The 17860-nt window shown below is 37.2% G+C and overlaps 1 long non-coding RNA gene across 4 annotated transcripts; it reads right to left on the bottom strand.

Moving 5' to 3' along the window:
* Positions 1-801: 801 nt before the first annotated feature.
* Positions 802-16144, bottom strand: LOC110344585 (uncharacterized). Of its 4 annotated transcripts, none has more exons than XR_015440334.1 (6): positions 15496-16144; positions 13610-13741; positions 6584-6677; positions 4314-6200; positions 3307-3436; positions 802-2134 (listed from the first exon to the last, which is right to left on the bottom strand). It is a non-coding gene; the product is annotated as an uncharacterized LOC110344585 (long non-coding RNA). The 4 variants fall into 4 exon arrangements; XR_002387246.2 differs by having other exon boundaries at positions 803-2134; positions 6167-6200; positions 15496-16142; XR_015440332.1 differs by having other exon boundaries at positions 3307-6200.
* Between the last annotated feature and the right edge of the window lie 1716 nt (positions 16145-17860).

The raw sequence follows: 17860 nt of genomic DNA, 5'->3' as shown, positions 1-17860 counted from the left end.
CTTGAGACAGGCTAATGTTATAAAGAAGGGGTTTGTTTGGAGGCTGAAAGTTCAAAAGCATGTCAAAGGCTCTGGTAAGGGGCCCTCTTGACTACATAACCTGATGGAGGATGAATTGCAAGCATACATGTGGGACAAAGACCACAGCACCAAACAGGAAGCCAAAAAGAGACTGGGCTCCCTTCTTAGGGCACACCCTCAATGGGCTAAGGACCCTCTCCCAGGTCCCACTTCTTAAAGGTTCCACCTACTCTCAATGCTGCTACTCTAGGGACTAAGGCCCCAAACATGAACCTTGCAGGACAAACTACATCAAAACCACAGCAAATCCAAAACTACTCAAATTTCTACCTTCTCTTTTGGTAATACTAGGTTTAAAGTTTCTCGTGAAATCAGCATGCAGCTGCCATCTTTCCAGATAGCTTCTTCTCCCTGATTCTGCAGTGTTGCCAGGCACACATCGCTCCTTAATGTCAGCTACCTGACCCATGCAATAGGTTAGCCCTGGATAAACTGAATCCTTATAAACTGAGCATTCTGCTGTTCTAAAACTGTATGAAATATTGTCAATTGGTATCAGGTCTCTAATAAACACTTAAGCGTGTTTACCGGGTAAAACTCTGTGTTGTCTCTATACATGATTTATTTTTTAATGCTATGAGGACACTTGATGCTATGAGTCTGTATCCTCAAAAGAAAAAGAATGAGATGCTAAATGAAATTACTGAAACCCATCCCAAGCAGTCCATTGCCTTTGGTTGGAATTTAAGACTAAAGGATTAAAACGCTACCTTGGGCTGGAGATTTAGCTCAGCGGCACTGTGCCTGCCTCGAAAGCACAAGCTCCAGTGTTCAATCCACGGAACCAAAAATAATAATAATAAAAAAAATAATGCTACCTCTGTGGCTCCTTTCTCAAATATACACAGGTATTCCCATTGAATGCCTATAAAAACTGCGAGAATTTTATCATTAACATTCCTCTAGTCAATGAAGTAGATAATATAAGTTGTAAGATGGTAGATTTTTCCCAGGGGACTCAATAAAGTTATTTTTACTTTGAATGGAAAATAAATACAGCCCATAAATGTTTTTTTTTTCTAAGCAATGCTTTCTATTTCTCAAACTTTGCAATTCTGTGTTTTATTATGTTTCTCCACCCAGGACAAAAATACTCCAAAAATAGAGATATTCTACAAATACCATATTGGTAGAAAAGAATAAAACTGAAATGGCTAAATATATCCTAAATGCTTTCCAATACAATTCTATTTTGGCCCCAGAACACCCCTATGAAGTAAATAGTATCAACCTACTTTTACCATAAGAGTCCAGTAACAGCTGGAACAAGAAATAAAAGTCAAAATCCCAAGATTTCCCTCCATACCTCACCACTCCTTAAAAAGACTGTTCCCCAAACTGTAGACTTTGACATGACCTTGGGTGAAACTAAGCACTAACGAGTTAAAGATCCCACTATTGTGGAGTGGGGGAAGGGTCTATTCTTCTCAATGAGAGAGTTATTGTAGGTGTAGAAATCTGTTAATTTATCAGGTTTATCATTCATTAACAGCTTTTTGTTTTTGAATTTTACCTTTTGAAGACTTTTTAATACAATTTTGTTACCATTGCATTTACTTTTATGGTTACATTCTATGGACTGCAAGTGGATACTAATTTTTCTTTTATTCATAGACAATTTTAAAAGTGAATCATATAAATAACATGCAGAGGATTAGGAATGGTACAAGTAGCAAATTGATTAACCAAAAATCAGAAGGAAAACATACCAGTGTCAGAAATTTGGGAAACACTAATCTGACAGAGGAGATATTTGGCAGTGTTCTTGGAAGGGGTTTACTTCACCTACAGGTTAATTAAGTCCTACGGAAGGGAGCATCCATTTAATCAGCTGTATAAGGGAAAAGGCCAGAAATACAGAAGATTCAACAGGGATAGATGTTAATCAAAGAAAAAGTCTCTTCTTGTTTTGTCTTCTCAATGTTTTCTTCTCAAAACACTCAGTTCTGCCAGGTGTAGTCGTGCATGCCTTATATTCCCAGCATTGGGGAGGCTGAGGCAGGAGGACCACTGCAAGTTTAAGGCCAACCTGGGCTACATAGACAGGCCTTGTCTGAAAAGAAAAGCAATAAATTTTTTTATTTATTAAAATAAACACCCAGTCATAGTCCTACCTCTAACTCTACACTCCTTGACCCAGCATCCATTATTTTTCTAGTAAGCAGCTCATACATTTTTAAATCCAGCTAATTGGACACTGACATATCTGACTCATCTCTTTAGCACAAAGTGACTCAATTGAGTAAAACAAATTCTTATCCCCTCAGTACTGCAAATGGAAAATATCTACATACAAAATATAAAATAAATACACAAATTTTCTTAAGGAAACACAAAAAAAGAGGACAAAGTAGAAAATGCCAAGTGTTTAGCAAGACATCAGCTTCATTTTATTTAAATATTCCAAGGTTTGTCATAAATTCTTAATAGCTTCAAAAATCTAATTTTTTCACTACCAATTTTATTCTTGGCTAGACAGCAAAAACTGGCTTTCTTCTTTCTCCTCCTCTTCTTCTCTTCTTCTTCCTCTTCCTCTCTGTCTTCTCCTTTTCTGCCTCTTTTACTCCTGTGTTAAGCTGGAGCATTATGATACATGAGTCCTTAACTATGAACCATTGCAATAAAAATATCAGCTCTCTGCTGGGAATAGCACCAAAAAGTATAAAGACCTAGACTGTTATAAATTATCTGGGAGCAGAGTGTCTCCACCCTGCTGTAGAAGAGAGACTGAGAACACACAGGGAAATAGTCAAAAAGTCTGTGAGGGTAGTTGGTCTGTATTGAAACCCTTTTATAATTTAGAAGACACAAATGCACTTAACTTTAATATTAATCACATATTACTCATTGCATCATTATTGCAAAATTGAAAAGGTATAACAAACATGTCATAGGTCCCCTCTTCACACCCGTGGCTCACACTACTAACCATAGGACTCTTTCCTGTCAAACATTCTAGAGACACTACCTTTCGGATAGGAGGGGCAATGAAAACAGTAAGAATTTCTCCTATCCCCCAGTTTTGCTCCATCTCCATATTTCACCTTTCTGAAGGTGAGAAAAGAGACACAATCTGATTGGTGAGTTTTGACAGGAACTTTAGCCATGGCTGCCAAGCAGTCTGCCATACAGAGTATATGTTCCCAATTTTTCTCAGCCAGCTTTGAAGTTATCGGTCAATTTTCTTCTTGATCTTTAGTGAGATAAGCAGTGCTCTACACTCACCTGAAACTGGGTGTGCCACAATTAAGAATACAGAAGACCACTTGTACAGCAAATAGAATCCATGTTCTTCAATATCAATTTCCATAATAACAAAGGTGATGATGCCTTTATCTCTGCCTTACTCTCTCACCTGATTCAGATCATGGGCAAAAAAGAAAGGGGATATTTTGAGATCCCTTAAGTGCCCCGCCCAATAGCAATTGATTATGGTTCTCACAGGAAATAGATGTGCAGTGTAATACATCTCAGGAGCCATAATGTGCTCAGGTTTACAATTAAAGAGAGACACAAAGTTAGTGTTGTTGAGGATGATCTACTGAAGGAGACCCTAGATAGGTGCAACACTTTCATCACTAAAGCCCTGGGACGGCAGTACGGCTCAATAATTTTGTCATTGCTGCACACATGGTCCATCCAACTTATCCCATTGATTAAACTCAGAAGCAACTCTTATCTCCTGGTGGAAGTGTAAATTGGTACTGTCTTTTTTGGGGTAATTTGGCAGTACATAGCCAAATTGTAAATGTACTTACACGTTGTCATGGCAATCTACTTCCATGTATCTATCTCACAGAATATACTTACACAAAAATAAATGTCCAAGTTTACTGCTACAACAATTGTAATGATGGAAAACTGAAACTACTTAAATGCCCAGTCACAGAGAACTCATTAAACACTTAAGAATATTACGAATTGGCTTCTAGTCATTTTGTTTTTCAAATGCACTGTATCTGTACTGTATTTCAGTAAGTGAGATGGGGATGGGTGGAGAAGCAGTGCCCATTTACCACTCTCTATTTCTTTCATGTGAGAGTTTAAGTGAACATGTATTATTTTTATAATTAATAAAAATGAACATTGCTGTAATGGTTTAATTCAATTTCCTTCTTGGATGCTAATGCCCATCATTTTAACTGCTCCCAATTATTACAGTACCTGGTACTCGAACAGATAATCAGAAGGGTGGTGAGTGCACTTAGAATTGGGGCAATGATAGCAGTTACCTGGAGGGAGATGTCTCCGGATCTGAGTGTACCAGATTAATCCTTTCCCTTACAACAAAGTCCAACTCTCCTAGGACCGAAGTTCCTATGACTGCCAAAATCAAAGTCTCCTTTGCTTTCATGGGGCTGGATAAGCATCATTCAGGTCTTCATCCTTTGGTTCCCATTTCAGAAGCTCTAAGCATATCGTGAATATGTACTTTCTGATATAATGGGTTGAGTTTCAGCTTTGGCCAGATTACTGCCTGTGAGAAAATTAAAGATTTCTGCTCTCTCCCTTTTAAAGACTCAAGTTAGCATTCTAAAGGCTGTAAGTGACAATTCTATTTGACTTTGTCTAACTCAAGTTTATTTGACCCATTTTTCTTCCTAAGAAATCTGTTTCAAAGATCAAACTTTGGATAGCACTTTAGAAACAATTGTCAGAGTTCCATGTTTCAGCAATATTAATATTCTTCGTGGATTGAATATGAGCTGTCCTTATCTCCCTAGGACCTCTTCAGTCACTTGGGCTTTTCTCTAGTGGATGTCATTTCCACAGATGGTTGATACCATTGATCGCACGTGCACTGTACACACTGATCATCCATCCTTATTGTTGCACTCTCCTCTGCAATGCAGGATTGGATTTGTGTTTTATAATAATGCCCTGGACTTGCCTAGTGCTTTAAACTACTAAGGCCTTTTTCATATCTGTTAATTAATTTTGTTCTCACAATAAGTCTGTTAGGTGTAAGCAACACTGTGTCATTTGTAGCCTCGACAGATGGGGGAACTGAGATTTCAAGAAGTAACCAAGAATGTGTTGCAGTGATGACCAAACCAAGCCTACAACCAGTGTCTCCTACCTTTGAGGCTCGAACTAGAAACCATAACCTCAAGAACAGAACAGTTTCTCTATACTCTGGCCTTTACAAACCACTTGAAGTACTGAAGGGTTAATAGATGATGCCGACTTTAAACCACTAAGCTTCTCTCTATTGAAATAAACAGGCCTAAGTGATGCCAGTTGCTATTGTTTTGCTGCAGTCGTTATTCACTGGAGTTTCTGTTCGTCAAGGGAAGAAAAATATAACTATATTCCTCTTGGAATATGCTTTTCTTGGTCATGCAAAGGAAAGCAGTACAGGCTTCCTATGGAGTTCCAGTAAGCTGAGATCATTCGCAGCTGGTAACTCCAGAGAGTTCTTTATAGAAGAGAAGATACTTGAGTTGGGTTTCCATGAACAATAAGGGAGTAAAGATAGGTAGAGGCATTCTGGAAACAGTCATAAACAGAAGCATGGTAGTCATGGAGGCTTTCAAAATCCCGGCTCCAGTCATCTGAATTAGAAAGTGATGACCATCAAACCCAAGAGAGAAGCAACTTCTCAGAGTCTTAAGGTGCCCTAAGGTTGGCAGAGACCAAATTTTTAGGTCACTAGGCACATTTTCTTTGTAGCCTAATCACTAATTCATTACTTGTCCTTGGGGCTAAGTCCCTTATCAGTGGCCCTTTCTTGGATTTACACAATTGATGTTTTCTCATTCTTATGCTAAGTGCTGTGCTCACACAATTTAAAGAAAGTGCCTAGCCACCTCCCTACCCCACCCCACCCCAACTACAGTATACTACCATTTCTAGGGCCCCACTGCTTAGGAATTCTAGTTACAATAGCAGTTAGGATTTCTGTGTCTGTATTTCCCAGCCACTAAATGATAAGGAATAGCAAGACACCAAAGATGGAGACCCTCAAAGCTATAGGAGAACAATGTTTATAAAGGCAAATAATGGAAGGGGAGTAGGGGAATGCCAACCCAAGCAAAGTCTCTAAATTATCAAAATTGAACTGAATTGAATTAAAATGACTTACTTTCAGGTTCCTCCTCAGAGGATACTTTTGTTTCCTGTGAAATTAAAAACAAAAACAAAAACTAGCAGTAAACCACTTTTTCTCTGGCAAAATAGTTGATTCCATGTCAAAAATCTCGCAGTATAGTACTTATCCCACCTTAGTTCCCTGAAGGCTCAATCTCTATAATGGATGATTTTATTTTTAAGAAGATAAACTGATCCTCTGTGTTGCCTTAACTAATGCCCCTGGGAGATGGGTCCTTAACATTAACATGGAATGGTTGGGAGCCAGGGATTTAGCTCAGTGGTTCCACCTCCTGCCTTGCAAACAGAAGGACTCAAGTTTGATCCACAGTACAAAAAAAAAAAAAAAAGAAAGACTGGAAATCATAACATGGAATGGTCAATTTTATTCTTTTACTTCTGAATCTCTTACCTCCTAAGTGAACTTGGGCAAGTTCTTCAACCTCGTTGTGCTTCCATTTTTTTCAACTATAATAGGACTGTTGAGAACACTTACATCATAAGAGCTGTAAGAATGAAAAGAAATAATTCAAAGTATTTAGTAGTCCTCCTAGCACATAATGAATGCTAAATAAATGTTAGCCATTAATTTCACATTGAACTTCACTCTGGTTAGAATCATCGCTTGTTTGTACACAGGCAAAAAGTTTTCTAATTGCTAAGGCAAGGAAGTTCTAACATTTTTCTTCTTTTTATATATAAGTAATATTTTGTAGGACAAAATGGAAAGTACCAAAAAGTACAAGGCATTTGTAATTGTCTCATTTCTATGGACATTAATTTACATTTTAAGTTGTAAAATATTTCTTTTTAAACTTAACATTATTTTTAACATTTTCAGTAAACATATTCCTATTACATTTTTAATATCTGCATGTTTTTCCTTATTAGAATTGTGCCACAATTTATTTAACCAATCCCCTTATTGGCAGTTATTTATATTTCTAATTTTTACTATTTTAAACAATATTCTGGCATAACTTTTATACATCACTTTTTCTGAATTTAACCAAAATTTTCCTCAAAATAAATCTTTAAGGGTGAAATTATGAATCTGAGGGTCCACTCTATTGGAGGGACTTATTACAGCCTAGACTTCCAAGTCATCTTTCAGGGGGCCTACAAATTGGCACTCCCACCAGCTGGACAAAGTTTCATTTTCTCATTTCCACCCCACCCATTGGATATTATTTTAAATTTTTATCAAGTTATAGGTCATAAATGTACTTTCATTTTTATTTAAATTTTTTCAAAAGTAATGATGAAAAATTAATAGATTCATTCATCAAATATGCAAATGTTTTTCTGTGACATTCTGGATAATGTCATCAAGGAGATGGCAAAAGTGTGTGAAGAGCACAGAAACTTTCGACTGACAGCTAGGGATCTGAATCCAGGCTCCGCTTCTGGGTTCAGTAGTCTTGGGCAACTTCCTCACCCTCTCTATGCCTCTGCATTTTCATTAAAATAGGGACAATGTTAATGCTTTACTCCACAGGGTTAGGTCTATATTAGCATTTGGGACAATGAGCTACTGTTATTGTTTACCCATTTTTCACTTGTTATGTTGGTCTTCTTTAGGTGGATGTAGTGAGGAGAACAACCTGAAAGACATCCAGAAGTAATAAAGGCACAAAGGGACATAAAGTTTAATGCTGGCTCCTATATTTGAACCTTTCCCAAATTTTGTGTGTTTTGAAAAATGAAGAACAATAATGACTTCCTGCATTGTTTCCCACTTCATGAAACCCTATTTAATTCTTGCAAGGCATCAACCTAATTTTTGCTTGTTTTACACATGACACAGTTCCCCGGGATCCAACAGCTCCCAGGTGGTGTTTTTCCCCTCATCACAACCCATGTTAGGCAGGCACAGTAAAGTATGACTACATTTGCTCTGGAATTCTTGGAGCTCAAGATTTTATATTCTCAACACAGATTATCTTATATAGAACACCTCTCTTTTCCATTATGCAACACACCGGGAAATTATGAGAACCTAATTTTGTGCTTTAATGGTGCTCTTGAATTTGGATGACACTACCTAGAAATACACACACCCCCACAAGTTTCATGGAGGGTCAAAAGGAACTTCAGACTCATCTGGTTCAACTTCCTCATTTACAAAGAAGATTCTAGATCACTACAATCAAAACAGATCCAAGAATTGGAAACAGAGGGCTCAGGGACTAACTTTTGGAATTTGGAAATCTTCTATATAATTTGTTTAAAAACATCAAAATCCAACTCTCGTGCTGATTCAATCAGCTGAGGATGGAGGGACCACAATTACTCTAATTATGTTTAGACAACCTGTCCAAGAAGGGCTTGAGGCAGTTTATGAAGATGGAATTCCATGGCATATATTTCCATGGCATAGATCCTTTGTCTAATGGCAGTGAATCAGTCAATATCTTCTCCTTCCCACAGTCAATATCCCAAACCTTTCTTCTCAGAACTGTTTTTGACATAAGTCACCTAACTTCACTTAGCATTTCTGGGCCTTAGTTTTCTCAGGTGTAAGATGATAGTACTGTTCTAAAAAGTAACTTCCAGAACATTTCACAACTCCATTTCTGGGCCTATATATTGACTCCAGGAATATACTTTCCTGAAACAAAATATTTTGTGACTATAGAAAATCATCACTTCCATGATCACCATTTTTGTAAACTAGCTCAAAAGTTCAGCACAATTCTCAGCCACAGAATACAGCGCAAAGCTTCTTATTTTCAGACTTTAACAAGTCACATATGCTCAAAATAGGTACTGCTTCAAAACATCAAAACAGGGGCCTCACTTAACTTAGGTAAAGGGGAGGGGGTGTAAATCAATCAGCTTCCCTAACTTGACAAATAAAACTTTTCAGTACTTCCACATTAAAAAACCATCTTTTCTGGCTGGATTCCACCAGTCTCTCTCCATAGGACACAATCCTTAGTGACCAGACCGTTGAAGGGTGAGACCTCATCATAGGATCTTTTTTGTTTTGCTTTGTTTTGCTTTTTGGAACCAGGGATAAAACTCAGGGTCCTGTGCTTGCCAGGCAGGTGCGGGGCCACTGAGCTACATCCCCAGCCCTGTAGGATCTTAAGAATTCCCCAGATGAGGTAAATTTTGGGCATCACCAGTCTAGACAAATTGTTTCTAAAGTAGGGTGCATAATTTATCAGTACCCTGAAAAAACAATTTTGGAATATATTTATATATAATTCTTTTAAATAGTTTTATAATTAATATCATTGAGTATAACAGATTAATGTAATAGTAAATATATAACTAATTAACAAATACATATTTATCTGATGTACATTCTAAAACAAAGGTTTTCTGTGAGATGTATATTCTCCAAAAGTTTGAGTCTAAATAATTTTGGGTACATAGCTATTTCTACTAGGTAAGCATTGCTTTAACTATGATCTTCATGGCCTATTGTTAGTTAATGCTACATTTTTATTTGCCTTTCATTTATGCAGTAGAGTTTTTGTCCCCGAAAGTCAATTATAAATGCCTTTAAGGCAAAGATTCGGTTTCCTGGATTTTACCATCTACCATATTCTTGACATAGTGTTAGACCAATCACAATCTGCCACTTCTAGCTGTTGAACTTTGGGCAAACCTTAGTTTCTTCAGTCAAAAAACACTCCAAATCATAGTGTCAACTTCATGGCAATATTATGAGAATTAAAGTGGGGACAGCTATGCAGTTTCTAACATATATAATGGACTCAGTGAATGGGAGCTATGTTCATTACTCATTAAATTGAATTCTTACATTCTATACCTATAGAATGCCACTTGCCATGGTGGGAAATGAGAAAAAAAAGTGTGTAAAATATGACTTCCCTTTAAGAAATTCACAGTCTAATAACAACAAATATTCAAACATACAATCAAAATGCCATATAATAAATGGTCTGATTGGCCATATGTATGAAATACAGTAAGAATTCAGCTAAGAGAGCATTTACTTCTTCCTAGTTCCTTAAAGCATAAATAGAAATTCTCCTACAGGAAAGAAAGTGGCAAGACTTGAAGAATAGCGTAGGTAAATGGGTACCACACCAGTTGTCAGTGTGGTCGGTGATTCATGGAAATTCTTGAGCAATTTTAAGTGATTTACAGGGTTAAAACAATTGTCATAATAATACTAAGACATCATTTGCTTTTCTCACTCTTGCTTTCTTACAAAGGTACAGTGGAGTTTCCCAGAAACCCTATAGCTTATGATATACAACAGACTGAACACAGAAGCAGTTTTGAGAATCAAGCTATCTCCCATTAAAGTGATTTATAAAAATGTAAAATATTGTCTTTCTTCTCATCAAGTTTCATCATTTTGGAAGATGCAGTTATCTTTTATAAAACTGTTTACTCAACATGTAATGGTTTATTATTGTTATTTTGAAGTGAGTTAATGAACAAATAATTTTTAATATTTCAATTCTAATTTCTATAATATAGGAGATATCTGTACATATACATAATATATATATATACATACAATCTGCCAAAAAGGTACACAAACTTCAGGAAAATAAAAAATAGTAGGATTTTTTTCAACAGATGGTGTTGCCCTCATATGGAGGACCCTAGAGGATGTTGTACACTGTATCTCAGAAAACCCACTACAATGCCCACCCTTTGGGAAGAAATCGAAAATGCACGTGCAGCAATCTCAGTGACCAAGGTTATCGAAGCAGCAGTTTGCACTACTAATAAATATCTGGAAGCTAATGGCCACCACTTTGAGCATTTCTTGCAATTGTAAAGCCCAAAGGTAATTTGTGTTATTCTCAGGATGTCTCAATAAATTTAGTATTAAAATATTTATACAAGTTTTTCTTTTCCTGAAGTGTGTATATATTTTTTGGCAGACTCTGTTTATTCCTGCCATTAACAAAAGCTCTTTAAGAATCCTGATAATTCTTAGAAGTGAAAAGAGGTCCTGAGACCACTAGTACAAAAATATAAAATTGCATTGTGTGTTCAAGGAATTAAAGAATAAATGAATATGTGCAGTTTGCTACCTCCAGTTCTTTTTAAGAAGGAGTATAAATTATAAATATATACATCACACATTCGTATACAATAAATATATGTATCATCCTCTCAGTCTATGAATGACAGATAAAATACGCTAAAATGCTGAGAGGGTTAATCTGATTTCATTGGTGATTTTGAGAAAGAATGAGGGAGCAGATTTACTTAATCCAGTGAAAGTCATCAAACATAAATTTGCAAACTAAAATACTGCCTGAGCTGAGGCCATGTGTTTAATTTTAGCAAGTAGGATGAATATGTTTGGTAGGTATTTATACTAAGGAGTGGACTGAGCTGGAGATGGTCTTGACAGTGGAAACAGTGATATAACCTTTATTATTTTCAATGCAAAAAAATGAAGTATTAATGTGATGCTCTGGTTGAGAATTTAAACTCTCAAAAAATCTGGAAATTCAAAGTCATGGTACCCATAGCAACCATAACTCTGCCCCCTTGCATGCCCAGTGTGGAGTATTTTGTATTGCAGTACATGCTGTGAAATCTATGCCTAAATGTGCTATATAGCAGAGTTACAGTTGCTGTGGGAACTGTAACTTTGAATTGCCTGCCTTTTGTGTCATTAAACTTTCAGCTGAAGTATTGCATTAAAAGAGTTTTTTTTCTTCCACTGCATTTCCTCATTTAAAAAAAATTGATTGGGCATTTTTTAAAAAAGGATGTAAATGATGTTAGATTCAAATGGCAGGATAATGCATTGTAGTTTCTCAGATATATGCACTGATATAGCATTAGTGAATTGCCACATTTACATATTTCAACCTGCACTAACAAGTCATAAAATAATCCTCTATTTATATAGCACCTTTAATCCTGATGGGTCCTATCACATACATAGACATATAGTAACCAAACCAGACTTGACAAGAAAACTCAATAAATATTTAACAATGCCCAACAAAATTATTCAGTGCTTTAGGACAAGCAATAGGTAAGAAAGTCACTATCATCCAGTGGCTGGAACATAAACCACAGAATGAGAAATCTAACACTCCGTTCTTATTCTTGTGATGGCATGACTTTCTCTTTGATATTGAGTCAATGATTTGAATCCCTCATATCTCTGGATATTCCATTTTCTCTGTTTATTGTGGAAGTATTTCTAGGCCCAATGGCAAGAAAAGATTTCAGAAGGTCATTTGTTGAGCCTACTACTCCTAGCTAAAGATGTACTTATGAATTCTTGAACAAGAGTCAGCAAACTTCTACTACAAAGGCCAGGATGGCAAATATTTTAGAATTTGAGAACCATCAGTTCCCATTGCTATTCAACTCTACCATTTTTAAAAAATTAATTTTATTGGTACATTTTAGGTATACAATATAATGAATGACATTCATCATTGGTAATTTGCACCTTTACATAATCTCTCTTGGTTCTTATTTTTTCACCATTCCAACTCTGCCATTTTAGCAAAACAATAGTCACAGGCAACACACAAATGAATGCACAGGGCTGAATCCCAATAAAATTTTTTAGGAAACTTGAAATTTGAATTTCATATAATTTTTATATGTCTCAAAATATTATTCTTCTAGTGAATCTTTAACCTTTTTAAAATGTAAAACATGTTCTTAGCCTGCAGGCTGTATAAAAGCAGGTGGTGAGTGTGCTGTAATTTGCTGATCCCTGCTCTAGAAGTTTGGGTTGTATGTCATGCTCCAGGCTGCCTACAGTGTGGACTTCTGAGTATTGGACATACTTCTGTGTATTTTTTTACTTTAAAAAAGTACACATGTATTTGTTTTGAAATATGTAGATCTTGAGCTACAAATCTATGTATTTTGAGACCTAGTTATATGCATATGTATATTATATATACATATATATATGTCCATAAGTATAATATTCATTTTGACCCAAAAACATGGCATTAATGTCCAAATAATAATAAAACATAAAACACTCTTCATTGCAAGTTCCACATAGCCAATTTATTCTTATAGAATGTTTTTGTTATTATTTGCTGAGCTCCTGTATCAAAAGCTAACCTATGATCTCAATTCATGAGTGTAACATCAACTTGAACGTTGTTTGGTATTTCATTTCTATTAAGGAGTAAGACAAAGTGAAAAATCAAAGATGTAGACCAAAATTCACTCTTTCATTAATGACATTAGTAGTTTTCATTAATAACTTCTTTGTTGCTATTAGATAATAGCTTTCCAAATTTTTCTCAATTTTTATGCTATTCACAACATAATTGGTAACTGGGAGGGGTACTTTTAAATTTAATCTCCTTATTAGGGTTCTCCAGAGAAACAGAACCAATAAATTACATATAACATAGAGATACACATGCACACACACATGTATATGTTTGTATGTATATGTGTGTGTGAAAAAAGATTGATTTACTGCAAAAAATTGGCTTACATGATTGATCACGGAGACTGAGAAATCTCAAGTTCTGCAGTCATCAAGGTGGAGACCTAGTTGATATGTATTATAGTCCCAGTTTTATTCCAAAGTTCTGATAACCAACGGAGCTGATGTTTCAATTTGAGCCTGAAATATACAAGACCAAGGTCAAAGCTTAAGCAGCTGGGTGGGAGGCATTCCCATTCACTTAGCCTTTTTGTTCTATGTAGGCCTTCAATTGCTTGGGTGAGGCCCACCCACATTAGGGAGGACAATCAGCATCTACTGAATCAAATGTTAATCTCATTCAAAAGCAGACGCATCCAGAATAAAATGTGACCAAATAGATGGGCACCTCATGGCTCAGTCACCTGGTTACAAAATTGTCTATCATAATCTGTAATATTAACATTTTCCATCACTTTCCTTAAGTCTAAATTGTCAACAAAGCAAAAAATCAAGCACTGACTTGTAATGTTCATTGAATTCTGTAAGCTGTACTGTCACCATGGCTAATATCAAAGCTACCAATGTGATGTCAACGGATGTGGAAGAGATGTGCAGTAGTAGCATGCTATTATATAGTACTAGGAACACAAAAATACAAAAGATATAGACAACCTCAAGTTAACACCGAGTATGGTAAAATAATTAGAAAGCCATAAGCTTCTAGTAATATACCATCTTTTATAATTTATTTAATTGTGAGTTTATATAATTTAATGTTTAATAATGGATGTGCTTCATAGCCAACTTGCAAAATTCCTAACATGTAATAATCACCTCTGTGGAGATCATAGGAACTAGTTCCAGCATGGAGGAGATTCATCTGGTTCCTGATCTTTTTTGTGCAAAGCCCATCCCATTTCATTACAGCCAAAGCTTATAGAAAATGAGGACAGAAACAATTTCATTATTCTTCTTGGTATTTTTTTCTGTAATACACAAATCTCTTAACACTTTTATTGAATTATCACATTTACATATCTCAACCTGCAACAAGAAGTCATAAAATTATCAGTCTATGACATGGCAAAATGTAAATGCAGGTAGTCAAGGGATTGGCTGGCACTCCCCGGGGTTTGGTTGGCAACTCAGCAGATGACCAGCTTGGATAATTCTGCCACAATTATCTCAGAAATTCCAACAAAGCCAGAATTAAGGTTTGAGTCTTGCAGATAAATATAGTTATGGGCATGGAGACACAGAAAATCAGTGAAGAATGGTTCCCTTGACTTTCAGTCTAGTGATTTACCCACCACATTTACTCTGCTTCTAAATAATGAGTTACTTAATGCTTGTCAAGTAATTTTAAGTAGTAAATCACCAAATACAAGGCATCATTAACGTCCATTTGAAACTGCACAGAGAGAATTTTTTAGTAGGCAATATAGAGTCCCCCAGTGAAGCCAAGACTCCATGTCTGTACATTTTCTTGTCTTTTTTTTTTTTTTAAATAAGGTATGGCAAGATGTTTTAATAACCTCAATGGATGTTTTTAGTATGACCTAAGAGAGTTGTTCCCGGCAATTTCTCTAATACCATGTTGGGGGTCAGCTTGATTGAATTATTAATATGTGGATTGCAACTGAGTTTGAAGAAAAAGGAGGCTGTGAGTCACCACTAAGCTTTCCGCCAGCACCTTGCCATTTGAGATGGAACGGTGTGGGATTCTAGAAAGAGAGACAAGTTCACGATCCAGTCAAAAGTCATATATGTACTCCTGCAGTGTATGATTTTTTTAAAGAGCTTAGTTATTTCTAAACTAAGTAAGTCATAAATGTCAAGGGCATTAAAGGCAACGGATTGCTAAAAATAAGGGGTGTTTGGGTATGTTTGTGATGGGGGGAAGGAGCAAGACTTAGCTTTCATTTCCAAATAGAAAAAGTAAACAGACTCACCATTGCTGTTTTAGCTGAAAATGACTTGGGCAAATATAATCCCACTTGCCTGAAAATACTTGGTTAATCTCAGACCGGAGAGGAAAATCAAGATAAGATAGAAGTTTCCATCTGTACTGAGGGTAGGGAAACTTGGTTCTGGTGCCCACAAGGGCATCACATGACCCCTTCCCGGGAGATCCCTTTCGCCAAGCTTCCCTCATCACTCTTGGCCTTGGCTCCAAATGTATGAGAAACTGTCTTCATTCCGTCCTTCTGAAGCAACCAGCCTTCACTGCCCGGACGTGAGCTAGAGTCCCACCCACCACGGCAGCCCCGCAGACTGGCAATAAATAGGAGCCCCAAATTTAAGATGTAGCTCAACCTTTGACCACTAGATGTCTCTTAGAAAGCAATGACCCGTATAACCCGGTTTGTCCTTCAAACCAATTGACTTGTTGCGCTGGCTTAGCCAGCCAGCTCTGTGCAGGCCGCCTTATTAATATTGTCACTCACTCCACGGCTCATGATGGCTCCAGGCTCGGAAGGGGGATAGGACCAGGTGGTGGCTGACCCTTAGACAGTGCTAGCTTGTTAGCCCACGAATCAGTCTGTACACTGTAGGGCTACCACCTCAAACCTACCCTTTGACCAAGATGGGTAGCGTCCTTAACTCAAGGTCCCCAGATGAGAAGTGCATTGCCCCTTGGACTTCCACCTAGCGACGGACTAGCCAGGGTCCAGTGTTCAAAAGCACCTAGCGTCCGGTCCCCCCACAGGCCAGGATCCACGCCCCCCTCCCTCTTAGCCCCGCTCACTCCCGGCTGCCTTCTCCTCTCCCTTTTGGTTCGGGGAACCGGCCAAGTGGCCAGAGTCTTAACCCGTAGATGGGTAGGAGGGAACCTTTCACCATCCTGGTTCTGTTCGGGATGGGGGGGGGGAGGATATTTTCTGGAAAAATTAGCTGGAAGAAGCAAGAAACAAGACGAGGTGGGGGAGCTGAAGGGGAGTAAGAAAGGAAGCAGCCAGGTTGAATTCCCAGTCTTTATCAACCAATTCCTCCCCAATGAAAGAAAGCTGCACTGGCAGATTCGAGCCACATGCGGTAGTGTGTAGCAATTAGTGGATAAAATGCTGACTAAAGTGCTAAAACATGAAATAGTATTGTAGCCAAGGTCAAAAATGCTTCAGTTTTCTTTTGCAATTTGGGGGAGGGGAGGCCCAGGGGTGTGCAGAGATATTTGCATTTTAGAAATGGTCGTCTTCTTATTTCAAACTGTACTTTTTTTAATGATCCTGTTTATTATAGTCCAAGCTGCCTAATTATGTCACTGCCGGTTTTTGCAACTAACTTAATCCTCCTGATCCTTTATGAAATGATTCACAGACATTGAATAATGTGTCTTTACCACCCCCCACACTCCCTTGAGAGGAGAGAAGGATTTTTAATCTTTTACTTTTTAAATATATCAAATAACTTAAAACAGAAAGTTGGATTTGGGGGTTAATAAAGCAGCAGAAGTGTAGATGTGTGGACATAGGTTTCTGTGCCTCAGTACCAAAAAAGCCCAGAAATAGTAGGTCGTATAAATGTACACTGCTTCCCCTCATCACCACCTCTTTTATACACAGCGAGTCCCAGCTACAAGCTTTTTTTATAGATAAATAAAGCAGTTGCTTTCATGATTATAACTGTCCTGAATGGATTGTCTTCTTCCAACATTCAATCTGTTTATGAGTATTTACTTTACATTAGCCCGGGGACCCTGCACTGCAGGAGTTTGCCTCTATTCCCCTGGGTGTCAGTGTCTCAAGTCTTACATCTGCTCTGTGATTGATGGAGCCTCGAATCCACCTTATTACTCTCTCACAAGCAGAAATCAAACAGGCTATTAACTACATTACTTCAAAGAACTGTCTCAATACAATCTTCTTATCTTAATTGAAACTTTCTTTGTATGGATATTTGCTACACAGATAATTTACAGGTGCCTATCAAACATCATATTAAAAAAGAGGTAAAATAGAGAGCCTTTTTGGAGGGGGGGGGTACAATTATTTTGACCTGTAATTTTTTAAACCATTCACAGTATTGAAGCAAGGTTTGATTTATTAGATTTATTATGTTCATGGGAGTGGTGCTCACGGTGCTATAAAAAGATGGGAAAGTGACCCTTGTGATTCAGTTTTGAAATTTAGCCTTCATCTGATTGTAAGAATGTAGATATTCACAAATATTCAGACCTAGGTCCCTGTGATTGTTGACATCTCAAAAATGTTATCAGAGAGATCAAGAGCATGCAGCCTAGTGAGTCCCTGCCTTGAAGAGACATAGAAACAGGGTTTGTAATTAGATGAAGCCAGGTTACACCAGGTTACAGACACT

Source organism: Heterocephalus glaber, unplaced genomic scaffold, assembly GCF_053883595.1.
Source record: "Heterocephalus glaber isolate CG9 unplaced genomic scaffold, H.glaber_assembly_v1.0 deba00001497, whole genome shotgun sequence".
NCBI lineage: Eukaryota > Metazoa > Chordata > Mammalia > Rodentia > Bathyergidae > Heterocephalus > Heterocephalus glaber.
The sequence above is the reverse complement of the archived record's forward strand: the minus strand, read 5'-3'. Positions and strand labels throughout refer to the sequence as shown.